Source organism: Nuphar pumila, chromosome 14 (assembly GCF_984573655.1).
Source record: "Nuphar pumila chromosome 14, dmNupPumi1.hap1.1, whole genome shotgun sequence".
Taxonomy (NCBI): domain Eukaryota; kingdom Viridiplantae; phylum Streptophyta; class Magnoliopsida; order Nymphaeales; family Nymphaeaceae; genus Nuphar; species Nuphar pumila.
The window spans coordinates 52,522,777-52,550,454 of NC_143262.1; positions in this window are offsets into that span (position 1 = coordinate 52,522,777).

Below are 27,678 nucleotides of genomic sequence, written 5' to 3' on the forward strand. Positions count from 1 at the left end.
AGAGGTTAGAAAAGGAAAAGAGAAGGAAGAGAGAGAAACCACAAGAGAGGAAAAATTTTGCGATGATCACAGGTTGAGAGATCACGAGTCGGAACCCGGATCAACAAAGGAGAAATAATTTGAGAAAAGACCCGAGTCGAAACTAGGATCTTCAAGGGAAAAATAATTTGAAAGAAAACCCAAGTCAGAACTTGGTTTTTCAAAGAAAAATAATTTTGAAAGAAAACCTGATTCGGAACTCGGATCTTCAAAGAAAAGATAATTTGAAAGAAAACCCAAGTCGGAACTTGGTTTTTCAAAGAAAAATAATTTTGAAAGAAAATCCGAGTCGGAACCTGGTTTTTCAAAGAAAAATAATTTGGAGGAAAACCCGAGACGGGACTCGGTTTTTCAAAGGAAAATAATCTGAAAGAAAACCTGAGTCAAAACTCGGTTTTTCAAAGAAAAAGTAATTTAAAAGAAAACCCGAGTCGGAACTCCGTTTTTCAAAGGAAAATAATTTGAAAGAAAGCCCGAGTTGGAACTCGGTTTTTCAAGGGAAAATATAGACCAACTTGAAAGTTGGATTTTGAAGATGTACCATTTCGAGCACTGGATTTTTTGAAATATACGAGTTTGAGCATTGGATTTTGGTTCAGTACTAGTGATTGTTTTTCAATTTCGAACAACAATCAGGAATTGTGATGGGACCGTTTGTTGAAATCACAATACTGACCAAATTGATGTTAATGCAGTTGGATGTAAATGAATGCAAATTGATGCACATGGGTGCGCAAGTGTGTGAAATGAGGGATTTGTTTATCCTGCCTGCATACAGAACAAAATTTTAAAATGCCCTAGTGTAACTGGGGAAAGAAAGTTTGATCCTTATTAAAGAGAATAGGAAGATTACAAAGGAAGAATAAATGCTTCAAGTATAGAACTTTTTCAAGTGTCGAGCATTAATGGGATCCAGTAATTCTACCCCATCGGCATTGATGAGCCGATACGAGTTGCGGGGTGAAGGATTGTTAGGATTGTTTCAAATTTATGTGGCTGGGAACCATTTTTGTCCTCTTATAACCTCATTTTGGAGGGAACTTCGTTCTTTTTAAAAAGTTTAGTTTTAGATTAAAGAAAAGAGGGTTCTTCATATGAATTTTTATAGGGTAAAATTACTTTTATAAGTAAGGCCTATTGAGAGTATGCCAATTGAACTTTCAATTTTGAACTTTAGACCTTCGAGGTTGAACTTTGAATTTGGCTTTCACTTTGGACTTGGACTTGAATTTGGGTTTCGGTTTCAGTTCGACTCTGATCAATTTGATTTAGTTTTGGTCTTAAATGATCTTAGTCATTTGTCCAACCCATGCCTTTTATTGCTAGTTATTGGGCCCTCTCTCTATCTCTTGAGATCTCTTCTTTGGTGGTGGTAGTGATGGTGAGATGGTGGGTGGTGATGGTGAGATGAGTAGTGAAAAGTGAACCTTACTATTTTCTTGTGGTGGTAAACATTTCTCCACCTCTCTCCTTGATAATTGTTTCTTATCAAAAAATGTACTTTTTAGAAGAACTTGCTCAAAAAAAATGTTGAAAAAATCATACAAACTTTTCATCTTGTATCACATTTCCTACATCTTTGGCACTTTCAAACATGCTCCTAGCTCAACTTATAACTCTCTCTCTCCTAGTTGTTTGGCTAACCCATGCCCTTTATTGCTAGTCATTGGGTGATGGGTTTTGATGGAGTTGTGTTAGGTTTTTTGGTTTAGGTGGGCTTGGTTAAGTCTAAGTCTAGCCAACGTCAAATTTGATAAATAGCTCAAACAACGTAGAGAAAAAATCCTAAAATTGAAAGGATTGTTCTAGATACCTTAATAAATGAACATGCCAATTTTTAGGGTCAGACAATGCAATGATAGATCAATATCATTTTTGAAACAGGATGGATAGATTGGACAAGACAGGGTCTTATTTAATTTATTTATGATAAATTTTAAAATAAAATTTAGTTCTCCCAAACTACTGCACAAAAAAATACCAAACTTTAGGGCAAGACTCTAGATATGTGAGAGGAGGACCTGTCAGAGCATAATTCTATTGGGTTTAAGAGTTACAAGCTTGAAAACAAGCCATAAGAATTAGGGTTTTTTATTGGGTTTTGACTCAGACAAGTTCGAGTATAAAATCTGGATCGCACGACTGAGTTGGGGTAAAATGCTAATTTGGAGGGTAGGCTAGAGACACATAGGAGTACCAATGGTTAAAGTTTCAATCATAGATCAACTCAAGTTTGCAGGATATGACTTGAACCATTGGGTTAGATTTTGCAGTTTACAATAACAAATTTTAGGCCTAAGACTAGGTTAAATGGTTTGTGAGAAGTCAATGAGAGGTTGGGATTTAGCTAAGGGTATGACCAACTTATTAGGTTCACGTAGGTTAGTTGGGGAAGGTCTGGTCTATCCAAGGTTAGCAAAGGCTCCATGTAGAAGGCTGGGTTGAGTTGAGTTCACCGCAAAGTTGATGCAGTCCACAGGAACCAAGAGTAGCGATGAACTCTACTTTAGACTTAGGCAAATTCAAAACTGAGTTGGTCTAAACCATTTTAGATGAAATAGATGAGCCCTTTTTCAAAGCTTTAGGGAACCCTATATTTCTCCTTTTGCAAAAACCCCTTTCGGATTTGTTCGTCCAAATTCTGAAGGTCCCATCGTGCTTTCTCCATTTTGAGAAATCCGTATGGTAGATTTCCCCACTCAGGTTAAGGGTTAAGCCTGAACCATTTGCGAGAGATCATTTACTTCAAAAGCTATTTCAGTCTCAGCAATGAGACACCCAATTTCTTCCCCTTTTCAAAGCTTTAGGGAACCCTATATTTTCCTCCTCTCGTAAAACCCCTTTCGGATTTGTTCGTCCAAGTTTCGAAGGTCCCATTATGGTTTCTCCATTTGAGAAATCCGTATGGTAGATTTCCTATCAGACTAAGAGTTAACCCAAAACCTCGTTTCGCGAGGTATCTTCCTTTCAGGTTTGGGTTAAACCTGAGTCTCGTTTCGACGAGATTCCTCGTTTCGACGAGATTCCTCGTTTTGATGAGATATTTTCCTCCAGTCCCATCATAGTTCTTCCCATCGAGGAATCCATGTTTTGTATATCCATCCAGGATGGGATCCTACTTGAGCTTCATTTCACGAGACATTCTCCAAAAATGTCCCATCAAGGTCCTCATGTATTCCTTTCCTCATTCAAACACATCTTGATATATCTTCGTCCCATCTAGGTTAAGGGCTAAACCTGAATCATTCCAAAAAACGTATCTTGTCTCACCCATGAGACCTGATCAAAATTCTGATTTTCCACCATTTCGGGATTTTCACCCGAAGTCCCATCACGATTTCCTCATCTTCTACTCAATCATATCATCTTCAAGGGTTTCGTCTCCCCAAAACCATTCAGGATAAGGTTCTAAGCCTGAGAAGTCATATTTTCAAAATTAATTTTTCCACACCCAGTTCAGATCTGCTGACTGGGGCATTTTCAAAATTTGGAGTGTTTCTTTGCCACTAAGCTCGACTTTCAACCGGCTTAGTAGCAAAAAGGGGCATCTGTGAACACCCCAAATTTTTCAAAAGTTTGTAAATATTCCCCTTTTGCCCTTCATCATCATTTTCTAGGTAATTGAGTCACTTTTAAATATAAATCCCATTTTTCTCAAGTTTTCTGAAATTAAATCCATTTTGTATATATGACTTAATTTCAGATCCGGATCCAATATCAGAATCCAAATCCGAGCTTCGTCATTCGATTTTAAATTGAATCCTCAAAATTACCAATATAACTTTTGAAAAGCTCAGACAAGTTCATCCGGTATCAGTTTGGATCCATCGTGTTACATTCCTCGATTCGAGGTTTAAAACTTGAATATTTTCTCAAAACCTGGGTCCAAACCCATTTTCTGAAGAAATTTCTCCAAAATGACCATGATTTCTCAGAAAAAACCCTCACTTTTGTAAATATTTTTCAAAAAATACAAAAAAAAATAGTTTTATCTCTCGTACTGCTTAGGTTTTAGAATTTTATTTTTGAAAAAATAAACAAAAATCAGGAAAGGCCGAGAAAATAATGAAAAATCAGGATAATGAAGAAAATGACTTTAAAGACCCGTTTTGAGAAAAATTTGTTTTAAAAGACCTTTTTTGGAAATTTTGAGAAAATTCCCTTTTAACCAAGTTAGGGTTTTCGAACTCTGGCTTTTCTTTCGCCTCTCTCTCCCTCTCTCACCGAAACCCTATTCCTCAAAACCCTCCATTACGCCCTCTTGTTTCCCAAGATGATCGACCATTCGATCATCTTCTGTCCTCTTCAGCCCTCGATCCCTAACAGACGCTCTCTCTCGATTCTTCTCTTTACACTTATAAAATTAGGCATCCATCACCTCATCTGGGCATCCGTTCTCACCCCAGCACCTTCCCCGCTTCTTCACCCCCATGCTCCTTCCTTCATCTTCAGGACCGCGCTTCACCCTTCCATGTTCATCTCCTTCTCCTTCTGATTTCCTCCTCCTCTTCTGCAATAGAAAATCTTCATAGCAGAATGAAGAGAAGCTTTTTCTTCATCCCTCAGAACTTCAGTAAAACGCTAGTAAGTGCCCAATCAAATTTCATTCTGATTTCTCCTTCTTTGATTTCTTTGAGGCTTTCCCGTTTTTATGCACCCTCGAAGGTGTTGGGTTGCTTATGGCAACATCAACCCTTCTCTCGTGCAATAGCAAAGGAACGATTTTGTTCCTACAAATTATTTCCCCTATCCTCTTCTTCACGTTCTGCTGATTTACTATGTTTCAAATTCGTAGTTTTGCTTATTTTCTCTAGTTATCTCAATTTTTTTTAGACTGATATTATCTCTAGTTATCTCGGTGCTAATAAGTTTGCTCATCGTTATTTACGATGTTGATTATGTTCTGCTCCTCCTTCGCTTTATTTCATTTTTTTTTATTTTCCTCTTTCCTTTTCTTTTCTTTTGTTTGTTTTATTGAGATTTCTGGTTGTTTCATTCGTATGTTTGTACCATTCTGTATCGTTGATATGATTGGGGATTACATCCCCTTCATCAGTGCTGGTTCATATTTGCAGAATGATGCTATGATCGGCCCTCCAATTCAAGTCTTTGGATGTGGAAGATGGAGCTCGTGAAATATCGTAAGGAACAATTTTCGTGCTGAGGAAATCAGTTCCATGTTATCTAAGTTGTAACCTGCATATGGTTGATCCTGAACATTGGCAAAGGATGGGTATCCATCTCTTGGATGGTCAGACACCTTAGCGTATCCTGTTTTACCCTTGCCACTTATCGTATCACAATACATCTATGGTCAATTAATGCAGCCACAACAGGTGAGTGCATGCTCTTTCGTTGGATAAACCAGAATTTCCAATCAGCTAGTTCTTGGTGGGTAAAAACTTTTCATGTTCTGTCATTTATAAAAAATTCTAGTTGATTTAGATATATTTTTATGATTAAGATAATTAGAGATGCTTACGTGCGTAATTTTCCAAACTCATTGTCTAGATAAATTGTGGAATTCATCCATGGCTTTGCAAAAGCATGTCGGTTATGGCATTCTTTAGGAATAAGGAGTGATTTCTAAGTGGTTGCATATTTGTATGGACTTTAGGCCTTTATGCCTTTACACACAAATTATCATTTTTTCTGTTGTTGCCATGAGTCTCATAAGCAGTGTCTATTTGTTTGTGTTGACATCATTTGACCTCATAACATGTGATAAAGGCACAAGTGTGAAGGTCACCCGTATCTTAGTCACTTACTGATCATATTTTGCTGTGATAGAGAGGATATGACTGTCCACCAATAGTTTCTCAAGTCACAATATTCTTTCTTTTCTATGGTGGTTCATCAAGGAACACCATAGTCACTATATTTCACAGTGGTTCACAATGAACCACCGTGGTCTCCTTCTTCTTATTTATTATAGTGGTTTGTCAGGAATTACTACAACAATTATCTTTTGCAATGGTTCACAAAGAGCCCCTGTAATCCCTCTTTACTATAGTAGTTCATTAAGAACTACTATAGTAGTTTTCTTTCATAGTGGTTCACAATGAACCACTGTATCCCTTCTTTTCTATGGTGGGTCATCAGGAATTACCATATTTCAGGTTGATTCATCTTAGATCATCTTGACTCTTGACTTCACCGATTGTATATGCCTTTCTCATTCAGTATGAGCATAGCATCTTGCATTAGGATCAGTACAATTACATGCAATTTTGCTTCCAAGGAAGTATTTTCTTCCATGATCATGCTAACTCATTTCTTTGCAGGGAAGTCGTGAGAAATTTGTATTGCTTTCTTAGACTAGAGATGTTATTACTTCAAATTTCAATTCCACGGATTGTAACAACTTAGATATTAATGAAGAATTTACATTTCTTGTTTTAGATAGAATAAATGAGCATTGTAAATATCATAAATTACTTATTTTCATACTTTTCGCCTTTATTTCTTAAATTTTCACAATGGTGAAACACGAATGACACATACACCATTTCGTAAGAGGTAAATTAATCATAAGTTGATGATTTACATCAATGGCCATAGTCAGGATGTGAACAAAACTTAGGATTTTTATCTTTTATAAAATAACACTGATCCACACTGGATCCTCTTCAAAAATCATCATATTTTCAAATATTTCCTTCTTTTATTAGAGTTTAACTTAAAATTGGCTCAAAATATATATCAATGGCCATAGTCAGGGTATATTGAGAGTTAATTTCATTTTAAACTCTATAAAAGCACAAAAATATGTTTTATTCTTCACCTGAATTTAAATATAGATTATTATATAATACATTCAATGACCATAGTCAAGGATGTATTATATTTTCAATCTTATTTTAATTCATTTAAAGAATGCGATATGCTTTTCAAAATCCAATTTTAAATTCTTTAAATTCATTCACCATTTACGATAGAACTGCATCATATTCTCAAAATTTCTTTTTCAAAACTCCAAGTGATGTTAATATCTTCTTCAATCAATCTTCAATTCTTGTAAAATCCAATTCATCTTTTCATTTTCAATTCTATTTTTCAATCTCAAAGTCCAATTTAACTTTGATATTTTAAAATTCATTTTGCAATAAAAAATTACAATTCAAATCAGATTTCAAAGTTCAAATTGACTTTTGAATTTTCAAATTCATTTTATATTCAAAACTTCCAATTCAAATCAGATTTCAAAGTTCAATTTGACTTTGAAATTCCAAATTCATTTTATATTCAAAACTCCAATCAAATTCAAAGTTCAATTTAACTTTGAGATTCTTGATTCATTTTCTAAATTCCAAATTCAAGTTCCAAATTCAAAGTCCAATTTGACTTTGAAATTCATTTATAAATTCAAAGTTCAAATTCTCAAAACAATTTTGAAATTCCAAATCCAAATCCAAATTACATATTGGATTCCAGATTTCGGATCCAATTCCCATTTAGGATTCTAGATCCAGAATCCAATACCACTTTGGATCTCAGACTTCAGATCCAAATCCATTTTAGGATCCAGAATCCAATACCACTTTGGATCTCAGACTTCAGATCCAAAATCCATTTTAGGATCCAGAACCCAGTTCCACTTTTAGATCTCAGACTTTTGATCCAAAATCCATCTTGGGGTCCAGAGTCCAACTCTATCTTGGATCTCAGATTTCAGATCCTAAACCCATTTTAAGATCCAAAATCTATTTTAGGATTCAGAATCTAATCTCATCTTGGATTCTAGATCTTGGATCCGATTCTATTCAGGATCCAGAATCCAATTCCATTCCCAATTCCAACTTTCAAATCCAATTCCATTTCGTTTCTAGATTTCAAATCTAATTTCATTTACAGATCACATCTGGATTTCTTAAATTCATTTCTATTTTTAAATACCATTTGGATTTCTCAAGTCCATTCTGATTTCAAATTTGAAATTCAAAATCCATTTCAAATATTCATTTCCTTTCCTAAATCCAAGTTTAAAATTCAAAGTCTATTTCTAACTTTGAAACTCCATTTCCTTTCATTTTTAGCTTCAAAACCATTCGTTCTCAAAATCAAGATTTATTCTTCCAAGTCTGATTACTTTCAAAAGACTTAGAACTTCTCTGATCTATCTCAAGTTCTAAGTTAAGATTTTACCATTCATAAATCATTTCTTTACTCCATTATCAAGTCCATCTCAGAATACTTGGAAATTTTCAAAACATCTTTCAAAAAGTGCATACATCCTTGCATTGCACAAGTATGATTCTTTGTGCATTTAGATCTTTAGGATAAATTCTTAGATAATATTTAGGCAACGCAAAAGGCATAAATTCGATCCTTGGTTCGATTACCTCTGGTAAAGGTGCTAGGAACGGTCGAACCTCGTACCGACGAGCGAATCCCGTCTCTCCATTTTCCCCGCAATATATTTTAAAACGGAGACAAGTTATTTTCCTAAATATATTTTCAAATCAAGGTCAAGTGAGACCCCACAAAAGAGTTCCGCTTCTTCTCTTCCCTTCTTTTCTCTTCTCTCTTTCTTTTCTCTCTTTTATTTTTCTCCCTTCAAAAAGAAGGAAAATAGAGGTTAGAAAAGGAAAAGAGAAGGAAGAGAGAGAAACCACAAGAGAGGAAAAAATTTGCGATGATCACAGTTTTGGCAACCGTGATGGGACTCATCTTCGTCCGGTCGAATTTAATGCCTTTGCTTTGCTTTGATATTATCTAAGTCTTTATTCTTCAAACGTCAGCTTCATCTTCATGCAAACCTTAGAAGCCTAGACTCTGTCTTAAGCTGACATTATTGCATATAGGATTTAAGTATGGTTTGGTAGGACCATATTGAGGAGATTATTCCATGCTCACATTAGACTTAGGTCTAAAATACAACTCTCCTCAATTTTAGGGATTGGATGCAAAACAATGTATGCAAGTATATGCTTCTCTTCATTTTAATCTATCTCTTTAGGACTTGCATTAGAGCCATCTGATTTCTTGCATGTTGAGCATATTTTGAAAACCTCCTTACCTATAATGTCCCGGTCTTCACGTTGCTGGGCTGTCTCACTGAACCATAGTTTGGGAGAGAGCCTCACAACTGGACCACTTATTTGAGTTCGTGCCCACCTACCACGTACCTAAGGGCCATAGTCCGAGGTATATTGGTAGGTGCTCAAGGATGTTGGGAAGCCATTACCTTAGAACCAGAGGAATATTTCTACGCTACGTACTTCGAGCTTCGGCTTGGGTATATTGACATATCTTGATTGGAATCAGATGATTTGAACCCTATAGTTAGGATTAAGGTCCTACAAGCCATTTCAAAATATTGCATTTAGAGTCAGCTTTAGGGAGTGCTGTTTGTGCATCTTTGTTTGTATATCTGTGATTGTATGATATTTTTATATTTCCTCTTTGTTTTAAAACCCTGTAAACACCCCAAATTTTCATTCACCTCTCTAACATTTCCACCAAGCATCAGCATCCAGCTTCTGAAATCGCTGGAGGGCAAAATGGTCATTTTCTGAGCCTGAACCTTGCAAAAGTCTAAATTTCATCTGGAACTCTCAAAATTTCTCTATCTTTAGCTTAGATGTTCAAAATTTTATTCCTGACAGAAGACAGGAATCTCCAAGTCTTGGTTCAAGATTATGTTGCATAAGACATGACATTGCATATCATTGCATGAGCATCTCATATCACTGCACTGCACATCATGTCATTTCGAGGTCCAGAACTCTTGATTTCAAAATTTTCAATCCAGATTAGAATTTCAACTATTTTTGAAATCGATTTCAAAACACTGGGTCTTCAAAATTATCAATTCTTCCCATTTTACCCCCAAGACTCTTAATTTCCAAATATTTTCTCAGGAAAACGATCTGGATAGTTTTAATATGGATTTCAGCCACCATATTTCAGATTTTTCCCTTTTGACAATTTCAAATATCTTCCTTTTACAAAATTGCCCTACAGAGGCCAACTCTTTCCAAAAATTCCTGTTTTACCAATTAGCCCAAATTTTATGAAAATTCCAAAAAGAGGTTGTTGTCTTGTTCTCATTTCAATAAAGAAGCAATGTGGGACCCACACTGAGATGGCGTCACACTGGTTTTTCTTTTGAAAAACCTGAATTTTGAAAAACCTAAAAACATAGGAGCCTTGTCCCCTAGATTGGCGCCACTTGTCTTTTCTCTCTCCTCCCATTTATTTGCCAAGTGTTAGTGTGGGGCTACCTTAAGAAGCCGCCACATGTCATTAGACACCCTCTTCATTCCATGACATGTGTCAGTGTCCACCATCTTCACCCTGCGCCATGTGTCATTCCATAGATCACCCTGAGATGCCAAGTGTCATGTGTTGTCCTGTCCAGAAAAAGTAAGGCTTGACTCCTCTAAGGTGGCTGTAAACACCCTAAATTTTCACTCACCTCCCCGACATCATCATCCAGCTTTTGAATCGCCGGAGGGCCAAATGGTCATTTTCTGAGCTCAGAACTTGCAAAAGTTCAAATTTCATCTGCAACTCTCAAAGTCTCCCTATTTTAGCTCAGATGTTCAAAATTTTATTCCTGACAGGAGACAGGCATCTCCAAGTCTTGGTTCAAGATTATATTGCATAAGACATGTTATTGCATATCATTGCATGAGCATTTCATATCACTACACTGCACAGCATGTCATTTCGAGGTCCAGAACTCTTGATTTCAAAATTTTCAATCCAGATTCAAGTTTCAACTCTTTTCAAAATTGATTTCAAAACCCTGGGTCTTTAAAATTATCAATTCTTCCCATTTTAGCCCCAGGGCTCTGAATTTTAAAATATTTCCTCAGAAAAATAATCTGGATAGTTTTCAATATGGATTTCAGCCACTTTAACTCAGATTTTGCCCTTTTGTTAGCTATTTCAAATATCTTCCTTTTACAAAATCGCCCTACAGGGGTCAACTCTTTCCAAAAATTCCTGTTTTACCAATTAGTCCAGATTTTATGAAAATTCCAAAAAAGAAGTTGTTTTATCCTTATTTCAATAAAGAAGCAATGTGGGACCCACATTGAGGTGGTGTCACACAGGCTTTTCTTTTGAAAATTTGAATTTTGAAAAACCCAAAAATATAGGAGCCTTGTCCCCTGGATTGGTGCCACTTGTCCTTTCTCTCTCCTCTCATTTACCTGCCATGTGTCAGCATAGGGTTCACCTAGAGTTGGCGCCACATGTCACCCTCTGCTCTTCTCAGAAAAAGCAAGGGACATGTGTCTCTCTCTACTTTCTTTAGAAAAAGTAGAGGACACATGTCATTTTCTGCCTCCTTCAGAGAAAGCTAGAATTCAAATATTCAAACTCCAGGCTGAGGTGGCACAAATCCTGAACTTCACCTTTTCTATTTTGTGTGAGATGGTGTCACGTGTCCCTTTCCCTCATTTTCCTCCCTCTTGCCACATGTCATTGTAGGAGCCACCCTGAGGTGGTGCCACATGGCAGTCTCTCTTTTCCTCTAGAAAAAGCAGAAATTTAAATTTCAAACTCTCTCTGAGGTGGCACCATCTGAATCCTCTACCTTTCCTTCTGACACATGTCAATGAAGATGCTCTGAGATGGCGCCACATGTCAGTCTCTTCTTTCATCAGAAAAAGTAGAATTCAAACCCCTCTGAGGTGGCGTCTTCTGCTTCCTCTGCTCCTACCTTCTGACACATGGCAATGTGGATGCTCTGAGATGGCGCCACATGGAAGTCTCTCCTCCTTCCAGAATAAAGCAGAATTTGAATTTCAAACTCCAAGACAACACCCTCTGAGATGGCGCCACATGGAGGGCTCAGATTAAGCTTCTTTGAATTTCAAAATTTTCCAAAAATCTTTATAAATACAAGGCCCCATGCCCAGCCTAGGGGGGCTTCTTTTGGATTTAGCATTTTCACTCTAAGAGCCCTGTTTGAGAATTGAACTTCAGAATTCCATTTTCATTCTTTCTTGGTTTCCTCTGGATTCACGCCCCTTTGGAGCCCATTATCAAGGTAGCCACTCATTTTGGGAGTTCCAAAACCGCTGAAGAGCACAAGGTAAGCCTCCATTCCTATTGATTTCACTATGATAATTCTTTTGGTTTGATTCGTGTTGTCGTTTGATGAAAGAGCTCATCCGAGGGATGGATTGAGCTATTCTCATAAAACGACATATATAAAAATACATAATTATACTTCCTTGATGATTTTTAACATGCATGTAGTTATCTAGATTTAATTTGCATTTTATTTCATTCATTTAGTACATTTCATGAATTAATTAGGATTAATTTAGCATTTATTTCAATTCTGCTTATTTTCAGTAGGTCTCTGTTTTTGTCAGTCAGTCCACATGTCATTTCATGCATTTATTTTTTATTAAAAATCCCAAACAAATCACGGAATGCGCCCTTAGGTGTCCTTAAAATTGTGCCAAAACTTCGGAGACACTTGAATTTGTTTACTGCGGTAAACATTCAAAATAGCAAGTCGGGTTTTGTCACCCGGGATGCATTTTGAAAATCATTTGCCGAATTTTAAAATCAAGATATCCCTCATAAGGGATCCAATTTTCTATACGAAAAATGTTGTGAATTTGGGAGAATGTCTAGTTTGTAATATGATTTTCTCAGATTTTTTTGATTTTTTTTAATGTCTGACAAAAATCCGAGAGTTTGGGACACGTGTCAGAGCCTAATTTGGGACTCTGAGATCTTGGATCGACTTAGGGCTATGGTTTCTCTTTGTATGTTGCTCCAAATCCAAAACTATAAAAAGTGAAAATTGTGTCCGAGATGTCCTCTATTTGCATCTAAAAGCCTGTAATTTTTAGAATAGTGTTGATATCTGCTTCGGATTTTTTTTGTCAGTCCCCTGTTTTGCTACATTTGTCTGTTATGTTAGTTTAGGCAGCAATAGTTATATTGTTCTCTGTGTTTCTGTTGATCAAATGCAGAAGGAATAAACATGAAAGTTGTTCATGTAGGTGGCGTTCATAGCTATGATTAATTTCATAAATTTTCATGGCTGTTTTATATTTGTTTGGCATTTTACATCAGATTAGGGTGATTTTTACCTCTATCAGAACTAAATCCCTGTTATTGAACTCACCATGGCTCAAATCCCGAGACTGTAAAAACCAAAAATGTTCCATTTCGGGTCTTTTAGCAGTCTGCAAAATATCAGAAGTTTTCATGGTGTAAATCTTGCATTATCATGTTAAGCATTGCATTTGGTTCGGATCCATAGGCAAAATCCACCATTTTAGGACTTTCTTTGAATTGTAGCATTTAAATCATATCATTTCGTGATTTTTAGTATTTTAGGCTGTTTATCAGAGTAAGTAGATGCTTCATACCGAATTTGGTGCAATTTGGAATCCATTTGAGGTTCGGATTAGCCACAATACCAAAACAGGGTCCCGTAGGACCCGGATCCAAGTGAAAAACAAGCGAAATTCGTTATTTTGAGTAAATTGCAAAATGCCAAATTCTGATTTTACAATCCTAATGTGTTTAGCAGCATGTCATACTGCATTTCATAATCATTGAATTCAATTTGAATTTCGAAATCCCAATTTTACTAAGTTTTCCTTCAAAAAACCCTGATTTTAAAGGTGTAACTTTAATTTTAGGGGTATTTTGGTCATTTTGACCCCAATTCCGAATTTCAAACTGTTTTCCACTGAATTCCTTGCATTTACATCATTTCAAATATCAAGGAAGCATGATCATAGGGTTTATATCCAATTAAATCCAATAATTTCATAATATTATTAGAAAATTTTGGAAAAACCCACATATTTGAGCTAACCTTATTTCAAGTTTGGCAGGGACATTCAAAAGAAGGAGCTGAAGTCTGCAAATTTCTTTTATTTTCTTTATTTAGTGATGTAATAATGTAAATTTTGGAATAAGAGAGTTAATTTCCTGCTTAGACTAGGATGCATATCATATAGTTTGAATTTATGCAATATCCTGCTTATATGATTCATGCATTTTATTTCAAAAGCACTATGGATGTTCACGAATGGCACGTGCACCAACTCTTAGGGAGTTAATGAACTCGGTGGAATCCATATTTACGGCCCTAGTCGGAATATGGACGAGACCCAGATCCATCATCTTTCTACTAGTCACATTGAGCCTACACTCTTAGGCTATCTTGAAAATGCACATCATATTTCCAATGTTTTCAAAATCTTGTGCATTAAATCAATTAAACTCGAAACATATTCATGGCCACAGTCAGAATATGTGAAGGATTTACTTTGACTTAATACACATTTTTCCAACAAATTTCCCTAGAAAACCTTTCAAAGTGCATTCTTTCATTCATATCATTTGCATCATGAAATCATTGATTTTCTTATGATTTTCTTAAGAAAATTTCATTCTCAAGAAATCGATTTCTTAAGAAACTCTAAGAATCTTTCAAAATCGGTTTTCCCAAGTCAATTTCCCCATAGTTTTCCCTGGAAAATGTTATTTTCTTAAGAGCTTCAAAAGAGTTTTCCAATCTTTTTCCAAGATCAAAATCGATTTCCAAGTATTTCAAGGGTAAAATTCCCAGGATTTCAATTTCCCAAGTTTTGAATTTCCTTCTCCAATGAGCTTTCCTATGAATTTCCATCATTTTCCTAAGAAAACTCTCAAAGTCCAAGTTTTCCTAAGAAGTGTTTCCCTTTTCAAAGGTTCACCTTTTTCTCAAGAATCACTTCTATTTTCCCAAGATTTTCAACTATTTCTGATTTTTCCACACCTTTATGAACTTTCTTGTGATTTCAAAACCCCTTTCATTTGAGTTTCCTGAGAAATCGATTTTCACCTTTTCCCAAGAAATGCTTTTCAACTCCAAAAGTTTTCCTATGAATTTTCAATCCTCTTTCCAAATAAAATTTTTAGAGTTGGAGTTTTCCTGACAAGCATTTCCCTTCAAATGTTCACACTTTTCCTAAGAATTACTCACATTTTCTTAGGACTTCCAATCATTCACGATTTTCCCAAGTCTTTATAAACTTTCTCAAGATTTCAAATCTTTTCATCTGAGTTTCCTGAGAAATTTACTCTTTTCCTGAGAAATCTTTTCAACTTCAAATATTTTCCAAGCATACATCATGTTTTCCCAAGTTGCATTTTCCAAATCTCATAGTACATGACTAAATTCTCTGTGCATTTAGGATAGAACATGATTTTGATGATTTAACTAAGTCAAGCACAATTTTGGTCCTTGGTTCGATTACCCCTGTTAAAGGCGGCAGGAACGGTCGAACCTCGTACCGACAGGTCGAGCCCCATCCCATGGATTTTCCCGCAATTTTAAAAAACGGAGGCGAGTATTTCAAAAACATTTTCCAAAATCCGGTCAAGTTTGAAGCGCGAAAGCGTTTCCTCTTTCTCTCTTCCGCAAGGAAGGGAAGACGGGGGAAAAATTTCGCGACGATAACAGGTTTGGCGACCGTGATGGGACCTGTCCTTGTCTGACCTAAATTATGCTTGACTTAGTTTAATTATCAAAATTATGTTCACAAAATGTCAGCTCTTTTACTTTCAATATCATGTGAGCCTAGGAGCCTAGATTCTGACCTAGCTGACATTGATTGCATATAGCTTAGGCATGGTTTGGTAGGACCATATTGAGGAGATATTTTCATGCTCACATAGACTTAGGTCTAAACACAACTCTCCTCAATTTAGGATCTGAATGCAAACAATGTATGCTTCTTCAAAAGATTTTCAAAAGTCTAGCTCTCTAGGACTTAGAGCCCTCTATTTCTTGCATGTGATCATTTTTTCAAACCCCCATTACCTATCATCACCCGGTCTTCACGTTGCTGGGCTCTCTTCCAGAATCCTAGTTCAGGACAGAGCCTCACAACTGGGCCACCTATTTGGGTTAACACCGCGGGCCACAGTCCGAAGTATATCTGTAGGCGCTCAAGGATGTTGGAAAACCTTACCTTAGAACCGGAGTGGAAATTCTATGCCACGTACCTCAGATCTCGATTCGGGTATATCGGCATAACTGGATTGGACAAAGATGATCTGAACTTAGAGTTAGGATTAAGGTCCTACAGCTGTTTTCAAAATGATGCATCTAGAGTCAGCTTCTTAGGGAGTGCTGAATGTGCATAAATGTTTATGCAGGATGTGAGTTTGTATGCTACTTTTATTTCTCTCAGATTTCTTCCAAAAATATCTTTCCAAATATCCACATTCTCATCTTTTCCTTTATTTTCTAAAACCCTGGATGGTTTTTCCCAAATATTCAATTTCTTTCAAAACTCCAGGTGATTTTTCATTCTCCCGTTCTACTGGATCTCGAATTTCCAGCTACATTTTTATCCTGCCTGCGATTTTCCAAAATCATATGTTTTCTCTCATTGGATTTTAATCCTTTTATCTATTTGCAAAATTCTTCATCTTATTTTCCTCATGCATACCTTGATTATTGTGGTGAAAACTGTTTACTCACTTGCCTTCTCCTTATTCTAAATCCGTTTGTGGATTGTTTTTCCAAAAGATATCTCTTTCCTTCAAAAATGGTGTTTTCCTCGTGGTTGACGACCTCGCCTAGGTAACAAGGCACATTTTCCATTGTTCATTTCTCTTACAAAGAATGACAACATAATTGTCGTGACTCCAACGACGACTCCATCCCTAGTAATGGGATATTCTTCCAATTGTCCACCATATAATTTTCTTTTCAATCCAAAAATTTCCTCAGAGTCTAATCAAGACCTTATCCTGCAGAGAGCCTTCGCAACATTTGATGGTTCAGACAAGGTCAGGGAAGAAGACCGCACCAATTCAATGTATCAGCTACTCATCAACATCAGAAGGAGAGATGAATTCGCCAAGGTCAGACAAAGACCAAGAGCAGCCAGAAGATGACAGTATCGACCCTCAGATGTACGCAATGTTTCAGAAGATGATGAAGAGGATGATGAGTGAGCAGGCTGGCACCAGCTCAGACAAAAATCCATTCAGTCAGAGAATTAGAGATCGTGTGGCCAAGAGGTCAACCAAGTCCTCTGAGGAGAATGTTCAAGATATTTCAGACGAAGATGATACCGATGAAGAATATGAGGTGCCTCCAGCATTTCAGAAACGTGGCCAAAGGAGGAGTCACAAATTAAAAAGTCAGGTTGCAGAAGAGCCCCTGCAAGCACAATTCAGGGAAATGGCCAGAGTGGTCAAGGATCTGCAAGCCCGCGACAAGGGCAAGAAAGTCTTCACCAGCGAGGACTTCTACGGCGGTTTAGAAGGGGATGATGATCTGGAGAATCTTCCCCAAAAATTCATCAAGTTCGATGGTTCTGGCGACCCAAAAGCCCATCTCGCCATGTTCTTTGCTGAATGCTCTAGGTTCAAGAGAGACAACAGAGCATTGTTCTTATGCTTTCCCCGCAGCCTGGAAGGAGTCGCGGCCAAATGGTACGCGGAACATGTCAATCCTATAGAACTGAAAGAGTTCGACAAAGTCGTGAATTTGTTCGTTGAACGATTCTTGTTCAATACTGAAGCGCTCCCAACATTGAGCCATCTCTGCAATCTAAGACAAAATGAAAATGAAAAGGCAAGGGACTTCATTCGCATATGGAGAGAGACCTGCAACAAAATGAGGGATCCTATATCAGAAAGACATGCTTTATCATTGATCCTTAATAATTTTTCGCAACCTCTGAGAGGATTAATTTCTACCTCACCATCCAAATCTTTCGTTGAACTCATTGAACGAGCAGAATGGCTCGAGTTGAGTGTGGAGAATGGAGTCTATGAAGGCTTCACATTTTCCAAGAATAACTCTCAAGGTGAACAAAAGAAGAAGGCTCACTTCACTTTTGCGGCTAAATCTTTCAATAATAGCAAAGGCAACAAGAATGATCATAGTTTGGAGAGAATCAAAAAGCAAAGAGGAAAGGACATCAACAGTGATAAACCTCTCCAATCCAGCCCTCAGCATCAAAAGAAAGATCAGGAAAAATCAAAGCGCAAGGACTGGAGAACTGATCGAGAATTCACCCCTCTTGATCAGACACTCGAGAGTATCCTCGAGTATATGCTTGAGAAAGACCTTGTCCGGTTGCCTAAAGCCAATGATCCTCCAGCAATTATGGGCAGATTCAAAGAACAATTTTGCAAGTTTCATCGAGCAGTAGGGCATGATACAGAAAACTGCTTCGTCCTTAAGAACATTGTTCAAGACTGCATTGACAAGAAGCTCCTCGTTGAAGATGAAAAGGAAGACTAGTCATCCTGACAAAGATTTTTTCTACAATCATTCAAGAAGATGACAATGCCAACAATTTCCCATTTCCCATCTTGCTTTTTCAAAAGAATAATGTAATCCCATTCTCTTTCTTTGATTTTAAAGCATCAATAAAGTCATCAAATTTTTTTCAATAGCTTGGTGTCGTCTTATTTACTTCCTCTTCCTTTTCATAATGTCTCTCTTGTGAGGAATGATCTTGAGGACATCTATCAGTCAAGAAACTTGTCGCCTTATTCATCAATTGTCCTTTTATTCCAAATTTTCTCCCTAGTTACACTGGGGCATTTTTTTTTGGAAAATTTATCTTTACCTCAAAACATCCTGTATGCAGGCAGGATAAACCATTCTCTCATTTTGCATATATATGCACTGATTTGCATTCATTTGCACTTCATTTGCATTTCATGTGCATGTGCATTGCATTTGCATTGACTATGCACCCAATTCCATTTCCCCTTCAGGTTAAGGGATAAACCTGAATCATTTTCCATAATTCTTCAATTTCGACCCTCGGGTCAACCAATTCTTCAATTTCGACCTCCGGGTCACCCAATTCCCAATTTTAAAATCACCAAAATTCTCAATTTCGATCGCCAGGTCATCCAATTTTCATTCCCCGTTCAGGATAAGGGGATAATCCTGAAACCATTCATAGAAGCGATTCAACTCTCTATAATGGTCCTTGTTCTTCATTGAACTGATAGTGTTCCAAACAAACTGATAGTCGTTCTTCATTGAACTGATAGTGTTCCAAGCGAACTGATAGTCGTTTCAAGCGAACTGATAGTCGTTCCAAACGAACTGATAGTTGTTCTTCATCGAACTGATAGTGTTCCAACCAAACTGATAGTGTTTCAAGTGAACTGATAGTCGTTCTTCATTGAACTGATAGTGTTCAAGTGAACTGATAGTCGTTCTTCATCAAACTGATAGTGTTCCAAGTGAACTGATATTGTTCCAAGTGAACTGATAGTCATTCTTCATTGAACTGATATTGTTCCCAGTGAACTGATAGTCGTTCTTCATCGAACTGATAGTGTTCCAAGTGAACTGATAGTCGTTCTTCATCGAACTGATAGTGTTCCAAGTGAACTGATAGTCGTTCTTCATTGAACTGATAGTGTTCCAAGTGAACTGATAGTCGTTCTTCATTGAACTGATATTGTTCCAAGTGAACTGATAGTCGTTCTTCATTGAACTGATATTGTTCCAAGTGAACTGATAGTCGTTCTTCATTGAACTGATATTGTTCCCAGTGAACTGATAGTCGTTTTTCATTGAACTGATAGTATTCCAAGCGAACTGATAGTCGTTCTTCATCGAACTGATAGTGTTCCAAGTGAACTGATAGTCGTTCTTCATCAAACTGATAGTGTTCCAAGTGAACTGATAGTCGTTCTTCATTGAACTGATAGTATTCCAAGCAAACTGATAATCGTTCTTCATTGAACTGATAGTGTTCTAAGTGAACTGATAGTTGTTCTTCATTGAACTGATAGTGTTCCTAGCGAACTGATAGTCGTTCTTCATTGAACTGATAGTGTTCCAGTGAACTGATAGTCGTTCTTCATTGAACTGATAGTGTTCCAATGAATTCATAATCGTTCTTCATTGAACTGATAGTGTTCCAAGTGAACTGATAGTTGTTCTTCATCGAACTGATAGTGTTCCAAGTGAACTGATAATCGTTCTTCATCGAACTGATATTGTTCCCAGTGAACTGATAGTCGTTCTTCAGCGAACTGATAGTCGAACTGATAGTCGAACTGATAGTGTTCCAAAGAACTAATAGTCGTTCTTAATTGAACTGATATTATTCTCACCGATGGTTGTTCTTCATTGAACTGATATTGTTCCCAGTGAACTGATAGTCGTTCTTCAGTGAACTGATATAGTTTCCAGCGAACCGATGATCGTTCTTAATTGAACTGATATTATTTCCAGCGATGAGCGTTCTTAATTGAACTGATATTGTTTCCAATGAACCGATGGTTGTTCTGACACTGTTCCCAGTGAACTGATAGTCGCCTCTTTTGGGGAAAAAGAGAGGATAATTTTCGTCACGGATGTATTGAGTCGGACTTTAAATACTCACTTTCACCAGGGATTTCGAGAAATTTTGTCAATTTGTCAATCAATTGTTGATTTCAGAATCTTTATTGCACAAATCTTTATTTCAGTTTACCTTCAGCATTACTTCCAAAAGAGTGAAGCTTTTGCGAAAAGAGATTCAATCTTCAAATTCTTTCTATTTGGCCAACCAAAAGGATGAAGGATAAATCCTCGATATGGCCAGCAAAGAAAATTCAATGTTTTGCAAAGCCATAGATGATTGATAGTGATCGCAGTCAATGGCACATTTTTAAAAGCTATTCTTGTAAAATGAGGCAGTGGAAATATCCTGAGTGCTAGAAAAGAGAGCATTTACCCAAACCCTGTCTCCTCAGAATCACCTAAGCTGCAATTAAATATCCGCAAAAGGGATCTCTCACCTGTCGTCAAGATGAAGGCAAATTAGGCGAGTAGACCCCTGGGGCCAAAGAAGATTCGAAATATCTCCAAGATGACAGAGTTTGTGACGGGTCCTTCCAGGGAAAGTCCAAAGCACTGTCGAGATGAAGGCAGATGCGATGAACCTCTCGACAATCCCTAAAAGATATTTAATTTCAGCTATCATCCAAAGATCTCCAAACCCATTGTCCAAGAAGGATCGAAACATCTCCAAGATGAAGGAGTTTGTGATGTACCCTTCCAAAAGAGAGCAAGAGAGGAAAAAGAAAGAGAGAAAAAAAAGTCAAAATATCTCCAAAATGAAGGAGAGTGTAGCAAAAACCCAGAGAGCCAAAAGAGTGCAGAAAGATTATCAAGAGCGAAGCTCTCAGGATATCAAGCTGCCAAATTTATCAAGAATCCTCTTTAACTTTGTGAAATTCTATTATCAATATTCTTTCATCAATTGCTTTCATAATATCAAATTCTCTTTCTTGTTCATATCAAGGAAATTGATAGCTTCCTTGAAGAAGGTCAATTGCAAACAATTTGGGTTTCCAATTTCGATTCTACGAAGTGAACCTTGTTTGGAGGTAATGCTTTGGGTAGAAAAGAAAGAATATCTCTGCAACAATGTGCAACATTTTCAAAAATTTTGAATCAACCGCAGAATTTCCAACATTTTGACAATATTTTCCAGCTATCCTGACATGAAGTGAGAACTTGATGCCCGTCTTTGATACATCCTGACACCAATTTTAAATCCCTCTTAAGGACTTGATTCCTTCCCTTCTTTGAGAGCATGAACTCTCAGAATTGCACACTTCCCTGTGTCCCCACTGTCCCACCATAGACAGTCCAATTTCGGTTCGAGGTCGAACCACCAATCATTTTCTCGCAAAAGCCAATTTCAAAAGCTGATTTTAGTCTCGGCAATGAGACGCCCAAAACCAATCCCTTTTCAAGCTTTAGGGACCCCATTCTCCTTCCTTTTGCGAAAAACCCTATCGGATTTATTGTGCAAGATCCGAAGGTTCCATCATGGTCTCTTCCTTCGAGGATTCCATTCATTTTCCGCCCGATCAGGATAAGGGTACAAACCTGAGCCTCCTTTGATGAGGTATTTCATTTTCCACCCAATCAGGATAAGGGTACAAACCTGAGCCTCAATCAAAGAGGTATTTCATTTTCCGCCCGATCAGGATAAGGGTATAAACCTGAGCCTCAATAAAAGAGGTATTTTATCTTCCGCCCAATCAGGTTAAGGGTACAAACCTGAGTCTCATTTCGATGAGATATTCCATTCCCCAATCAAGTCAAAACCTGAGCTTCGTTCCATGCAAGGTATTTTTGTCCCATCCAGGTTAAGGGCAAAAACCTGAACTTCGCTCTCATAGAGGAAATCTTTCCTCTTTATTCTTCGCTTCATATCTACCATCTTCCTCGGGCTAATTTCTTCACACCCAGTCAGATCCTTCTAACTGGGGCATTTTTTTATATATATCCCAAATTTGGTGTGTTTTTCTTTGCTACTAAGCTCGGCCATGAGCCGGCTTAGCAGCAAAGAGGGGCATCTGTAAACACCCTAAATTTTCACTCACCTCCCCGACATCATCATCCAGTTTTTGAATCGCCGGAGGGCCAAATGGTCATTTTCTGAGCTCAGAACTTGCAAAAGTCCAAATTTCATCTGCAACTCTCAAAGTCTCCCTATTTTAGCTCAGATGTTCAAAATTTTATTCCTGACAGGAGACAGGCATCTCCAAGTCTTGGTTCAAGATTATATTGCATAAGACATGTTATTGCATATCATTGCATGAGCATTTCATATCACTACACTGCACAGCATGTCATTTCGAGGTCCAGAACTCTTGATTTCAAAATTTTCAATCCAGATTCAAGTTTCAACTTTTTTCAAAATTGATTTCAAAACCCTGGGTCTTTAAAATTATCAATTCTTCCCATTTTACCCCCAGGGCTCTGAATTTTAAAATATTTCCTCAGAAAAATAATCTGGATAGTTTTCAATATGGATTTCAGCCACTTCAACTCAGATTTTGCCCTTTTGTTAGCTATTTCAAATATCTTCCTTTTACAAAATCGCCCTACAGGGGCCAACTCTTTCCAAAAATTCCTGTTTTACCAATTAGTCCAGATTTTATGAAAATTCCAAAAAAGAAGTTGTTGTTTTATCCTTATTTCAATAAAGAAGCAATGTGGGACCCACATTGAGGTGGTGTCACACAGGCTTTTCTTTTGAAAATTTGAATTTTGAAAAACCCAAAAATATAGGAGCCTTGTCCCCTGGATTGGTGCCACTTGTCCTTTCTCTCTCCTCTCATTTACCTGCCATGTGTCAGCATAGGGTTCACCTAGAGTTGGCGCCACATGTCACCCTCTGCTCTTCTCAGAAAAAGCAAGGGACATATGTCTCTCTCTGCTTTCTTTAGAAAAAGTAGAGGACACATGTCATTTTCTGCCTCCTTCAGAGAAAGCTAGAATTCAAATATTCAAACTCCAGGCTGAGGTGGCGCAAATCCTGAACTTCACCTTTTCTATTTTGTGTGAGATGGTGTCACGTGTCCCTTTCCCTCATTTTCCTCCCTCTTGCCACATGTCATTGTAGGAGCCACCCTGAGGTGGTGCCACATGGCAGTCTCTCCTTTCCTCTAGAAAAAGCAGAAATTTAAATTTCAAACTCTCTCTGAGGTGGCACCATCTGAATCCTCTGCCTTTCCTTCTGACACATGTCAATGAAGATGCTCTGAGATGGCGCCACATGTCAGTCTCTTCTTTCATCAGAAAAAGTAGAATTCAAACCCCTCTGAGGTGGCGTCTTCTGCTTCCTCTGCTCCTACCTTCTGACACATGGCAATGTGGATGCTCTGAGATGGCGCCACATGGAAGTCTCTCCTCCTTCCAGAATAAAGCAGAATTTGAATTTCAAACTCCAAGACAACACCCTCTGAGATGGCGCCACATGGAGGGCTCAGAATAAGCTTCTTTGAATTTCAAAATTTTCTAAAAATCTCTATAAATACAAGGCCCCATGCCCAGCCTAGGGGGGCTTCTTTTGGATTTAGCATTTTCACTCTGAGAGCCCTGTTTGAGAATTGAACTTCAGAATTCCATTTTCATTCTTTCTTGGTTTCCTCTGGATTCACGCCCCTCTGGAGCCCATTATCAAGGTAGCCACTCATTTTGGGAGTTTCAAAACCGTTGGAGAACACAAGGTAAGCCTCCATTCCTATTGATTTCACTATGATAATTCTTTTGGTTTGATTCGTGTTGTCGTTTGAAGAAAGAGCTCATCCGAGGGATGAATTGAGCTATTCTCATAAAATGACATATATAAAAATACATAATTATACTTCCTTGATGATTTTTAACATGCATGTAGTTAGCTAGATTTAATTTGCATTTTATTTCATTCATTTAGTACATTTCATGAATTAATTAGGATTAATTTAGCATTTATTTCAATTCTGCTTATTTTCAGTAGGTATCTGTTTTTGTCAGTCAGTCCACACGTCATTTCATGCATTTATTTTTTATTAAAAATCCCAAACAAATCACGGAATGCGCCCTTAGGTGTCTTTAAAATTGTGCCAAAACTTTGGAGACACTTGAATTTGTTTACTGCGGTAAACATTCAAAATAGCAAGTCGGGTTTTGTCACCCGGGATGCGTTTTGAAAATCATTTGCCGACTTTTAAAATCAAGATATCCCTCATAAGGGATCCAATTTTCTATACGAAAAATGTTGTGAATTCGGGAGAATGTCTAGTTTGTAATATGAGTTTCTCAGATTTTTTTGATTTTTTTTAATGTCTGACAAAAATCCGAGAGTTTGGGACACGTGTCAGAGCCTAATTTGGGACTCTGAGATCTTGGATCGACTTAGGGCTATGGTTTCTCTTTGTGTGTTGCTCCAAATCTAAAACTATAAAAAGTGAAAATTGTGTCCGAAATGTCTTCTGTTTGCATCTAAAAGCCTGTAATTTTTAGAACAGTGTTGATACCTGCTTCGGATTTTTTTTGTCAGTCCCCTGTTTTGCTACATTTGTCTGTTATGTTAGTTTAGGCAGGAATAGTTATATTTTTCTCTGTGTTTCTGTTGAGCAAATGCCGAAGGCATAAACATGAAAGTTGTTCATGTAGGTGTCGTTCATAGCTATGATTAATTTCATAAATTTTCATGGCTGTTTTATATTTGTTTGGCATTTTAAATCAGATTAGGGTGATTTTTACCTCTGTCAGAACTAAATCCCTGTTATTGAACTCACCATGGCTCAAATCCCGAGACTGTAAAAACCAAAAATATTCCATTTCGGGTCTTTTATCAGTCTGCAAAATATCAGAAGTTTTCATGGTGTAAATCTTGCATTATCATGTTAAGCATTGCATTTGGTTCGGATCCATAGGCAAAATCCACCATTTTAGGACTTTCTTTGAATTGTAGCATTTAAATCATATCATTTCGTGTTTTCTAGAATTCTAGGCTGTTTATCAGAGTAAGTAGATGCTTCATACCGAATTTGGTGCAATTTGGAATCCATTTGAGGTTCGGATTAGCCACAATACCAAAACAGGGTCCCGCAGGACCCGTATCCAAGTGAAAAACAAGCGAAATTCGTTATTTTGAGTAAATTGCAAAATGACAAATTCTGATTTTACAGTCCTAATGTGTTTAACAGCATGTCACACTGCATTTCATAATCATTGAATTCAATTTGAATTTCGAAATCCCAATTTTACTAAGTTTTCCTTCAAAAAACCCTGATTTTAAAGGTGTAACTTTAATTTTAGGGGTATTTTGGTCATTTTGACCCCAATTCCGAATTTCAAACTGTTTTCCACTGAATTCCCTGCATTTACATCATTTCAAATATCAAGGAAGCATGATCATAGGGTTTATATCCAATTAAATCCAATAATTTCATAATATTATTGGAAAATTTTGGAAAAACCCACATATTTGAGCTAACCTTATTTCAAGTTTGGCAGGGACATTCAAAAGAAGGAGCTGAAGTCTGCAAATTTCTTTTATTTTCTTTATTTAGTGATGTAATAATGTAAATTTTGGAATAAGAGAGTTAATTTCCTGCTTAGACTAGAATGCATATCATATAGTTTGAATTTATGCAATATCCTGCTTATATGATTCATGCATTTTATTTCAAAAGCACTATGGATGTTCACGAATGGCACGTGCACCAACTCTTAGGGAGTTAATGAACTCGGTGGAATCCATATTTACGGCCCTAGTCGGAATATGGACGAGACCCAGATCCATCATCTTTCTACTAGTCACATTGAGCCTACACTCTTAGGCTATCTTGAAAATGCACATCATATTTCCAATGTTTTCAAAATCTTGTGCATTAAATCAATTAAACTCGAAACATATTCATGGCCACAGTCAGAATATGTGAAGGATTTACTTTGACTTAATACACATTTTTCCAACAAATTTCCCTAGAAAACCTTTCAAAGTGCATTCTTTCATTCATATCATTTGCATCATGAAATCATTGGTTTTCTTATGATTTTCTTAAGAAAATTTCATTCTCAAGAAATCGATTTCTCAAGAAACTCTAAGAATCTTTCAAAATCGGTTTTCCCAAGTCAATTTCCCCATAGTTTTCCCTGGAAAATGTTATTTTCTTAAGAGCTTCAAAAGAGTTTTCCAATCTTTTTCCAAGATCAAAATCGATTTCCAAGTATTTCAAGGGTAAAATTCCCAGGATTTCAATTTCCCAAGTTTTGAATTTCCTTCTCCAATGAGCTTTCCTATGAATTTCCATCATTTTCCTAAGAAAACTCTCAAAGTCCAAGTTTTCCTAAGAAGTGTTTTCCTTTTCAAAGGTTCACCTTTTTCTCAAGAATCACTTCTATTTTCCCAAGATTTTCAACTATTTCTGATTTTTCCACACCTTTATGAACTTTCTTGTGATTTCAAAACCCCTTTCATTTGAGTTTCCTGAGAAATCGATTTTCACCTTTTCCCAAGAAATGCTTTTCAACTCCAAAAGTTTTCCTATGAATTTTCAATCCTCTTTCCAAATAAAATTTTCAGAGTTGGAGTTTTCCTGACAAGCATTTCCCTTCAAATGTTCACACTTTTCCTAAGAATTACTCACATTTTCTCAGGACTTCCAATCATTCATGATTTTCCCAAGTCTTTATAAACTTTCTCAAGATTTCAAATCTATTCATCTGAGTTTCCTGAGAAATTTACTCTTTTCCTAAGAAATCTTTTCAACTTCAAATATTTTCCAAGCATACATCATGTTTTCCCAAGTTGCATTTTCCAAATCTCATAGCACATGACTAAATTCTCTGTGCATTTAGGATAGAACATGATTTTGATGATTTAACTAAGTCAAGCACAATTTTGGTCCTTGGTTCGATTACCCCTGTTAAAGGCGGCAGGAACGGTCGAACCTCGTACCGACAGGTCGAGCCCCATCCCATGGATTTTCCCGCAATTTTCAAAAACAGAGGCGAGTATTTCAAAAACATTTTCCAAAATCTGGTCAAGTTTGAAGCGCGAAAGCGTTTCCTCTTTCTCTCTTCCGCAAGGAAGGGAAGACGGGGGAAAAATTTCGCGACGATAACAGTGGCGCCACTTGAAGTGTGTCTCCTGCAGAGGACACATGTCAATCTCTCATTTCCTCAGAAAAAGTAAATGCCACGTGTCATTTCCTACTCTCTTCAGAGAAAGCTAAAATTCAAACATTCAAATCCCTCCAGAGGTGGCGCAAATCCTGAATTTCACCTTTTCTATTTTGTCTGAGATGGCACAACATGACTTAGACCTCCTTCTCTTCCCTCTGCCACGTGTCAATCTCTGCTTCTTTCAGAAAAAACAGGATGACACA